Below are 2,729 nucleotides of genomic sequence, written 5' to 3'. Positions count from 1 at the left end.
AAACAATCTGATTCTTCACAACCAGAAACCATGTACTAGTTCATTGGTTGAGACGGAAAAATGCAGGATCTTTAAGGATGCATCTACACAACAAGATCGTCATCCTAAGGATTTTGAAGGGTACAACTACATTACATTTCATGTGAGGATGATCCGTCGGGCTATCAGTGTTATACGATAATGAAATGTCATCACACTGACAGTAAGGTCACCACCGCAATTAAGCTATGCCTGGCATATCAAATGCCATGTCAACATTGACAGAAAGGCTCTTGAAGGATGCATCTACACAGCAAAAGCATCATTGCAAGGATTTGGAAGGGTACAGCTACATTGCATGCAAGAATGATCCATGAGGCTATCATTGTTACACAAGAAGTATTGCATGTAGTTACACTAACAGTGAACACCAAGTACAAATTAATCTATGCCTGGCACATCAAATGGCATCCCAACACTGATAGGCATTGCAGGCGGATCGGGGCACAGGGAAGGGCAGGCGGCGGATATGGGCCGGGGAGGAGAGGAGGGAGGGGGCATACTGGGGAGGAAGAGGCCCTCGGAGCTCACTCGCCGGAATGACCTGCCGTCACCGGCACCGTGCCCTGGGAATGCCCGCGCTGTGGCACCGCGAGTGCCTTGCCTCCTCTGACTCCTACGAATCGCCTCGCCTGCGTTGGTGCGGCTCGGCTGACTCACCGTGAAGGGTTGGCTGGCTAGGGTTAGGGTTTCCGGTGGGCTACAACGGGTTGGTGGTTGCTGACGGGGTGGGGGTGCTACGTCTCCGTCGTATCTACTTTTTCGAACTCTTTTGCCCTTGTTTTGGACTCTAATTTGCATGATTTGAATGGAACTAACCCGGACTAACGCTGTTTTCAGCAGAATTGCCATGGTGCTGTTTTTGCGTAGAAATAAAAGTTCTCGGAATGACTTGAAAATTTATGGAGATTTTTTGTGGAATTTATGAAAAATACTGGCGCAAGAATCAACGGAGGAGGTGGAGCTGTGAGCCCACAAGCCCACCGGGTGCGGGCCCTCCTGGCCGCGCGTGGCAGGCTTGTGGGGCCCACAACACTCCACCGCCTCCAAATCCAGCTCTATTTAGTCCGTCTCACCCGGAAAAAAATCAAGTAGAAGAGTTAATCGCGTTTTACGATACGGAGGCGCCGCCACCTCCTGTTCTTCGTCTGGAGGGCAGATCTGGAGTCCGTTCTGGGCTCCGGAGAGGGGAGATCGTCGCCATCGCATCATCAACCTTCCTTCATCGCCAATTCCATGATGCTCTTCACCGTTCGTGAGTAATATCATCGTAGGCTTGCTGGACGGTGATGTGTTGGATGAGATCTATCATGTAATCGAGTTAGTTTTGACGGGGATTGATCCCTAGTATCCACTATGTTCTGAGATTGATGTTGCTACTACTTTGCCATGCTTAATGATTGTCACTAGGGCCTGAGTGCCATGATTTCAGATCTGAACCTATTATGTTGTCGCCAATATATGTGTGTTCTTGATCCTATCTTGCAAGTTGTAGTCACCTACTATGTGTTATGACCCGGCAACCCCGGAGTGACAATAGCCGACACCACTCCTGGAGATGACCATAGTATGAGGAGTTCATGTATTCACCAAGTGTTCATGCGTTGGTCCGGTTCTTTATTAAAAGGAGAACCTTAATATCCCGTAGTTTCCATTAGGACCCTGCTGCCACGGGAGGGATGGACAATAGATGTCATGCAAGATCTTTTCCCTAAGCACGTATGACTACATACGGAATACATGCCTACATTACATTGACGAACAGGTGCTAGTTACATATCTCTCCGTGTTATAACTGTTACATGATGAATAGCATCCGGCATAATCATCCATCACCGATCCAATGTCTACGAGTCTTTTCCTACTGGTCCTTGCTACATTACTTTGCTTCTACTGCTGTCACTGCTGCTACTACTACTCTATTGCTACTACTGTTACTTTGCTGCTACTGGTTACTATTGCTACTGCTGCTATCACACTACCTTGCTACTGATACTTTTTTGCAGATACTAAGTCTTTTAGGTGTGGTTGAATTGACAACTCAACTGCTAATACTTGAGAATATTCTTTGGCTTCCCCTTGTGTCGAATCAACAAATTTGGGTTGAATACTCTACCCTCGAAAACTATTGCGATCCCCTATAATTGTGGGTTATCTAGACCTTTTTCTGGCGCCGTTGCCGGTGAAGCACAACTATATTCTCTGAGTCACTTGGGATTTATGTCTACTGGTCACTATGAGGAATCCGATAGATCCAAGAACTAAGGTCTTTCCCTCAACTACGAGGACAGGTAAGGAACTGCCATCTAGCTCTGCACTTCATTCACCTTCAGTTATGAGTAAGTTTGCGACACCACCTCCTACTAGAAATCTTGATATGTCGCCTGTGCTTGATGATGCTACTTCTGCTGCCCATGATGCTTATGATGATGCTATGCTTGATACTGCTTTGCCACTAGGTGCATTCCTTGATGCACAAATTGCTAGAGTTGCTTCTAGATGTGATGATACTTCCGAAACTGCTGATATTATTGAAGTAGAAGCTGCTATTTTGCCTGCTAGAACTAGCTCTCCTAGATATGAATTGCCTGATATACATGAGTGTTATGTTATGGAGGGAGAGATAGCTGAGGACTTTCTTACGCGTAAGGATAGCTATGATGTTGAGAAATTACTGCTCAAGTGGAAAG

The sequence above is a fragment of the Hordeum vulgare genome, chromosome 3H, assembly GCF_904849725.1.
Source record: "Hordeum vulgare subsp. vulgare chromosome 3H, MorexV3_pseudomolecules_assembly, whole genome shotgun sequence".
Lineage (NCBI taxonomy): Eukaryota > Viridiplantae > Streptophyta > Magnoliopsida > Poales > Poaceae > Hordeum > Hordeum vulgare.
The sequence above is the reverse complement of the archived record's forward strand: the minus strand, read 5'-3'. Positions refer to the sequence as shown.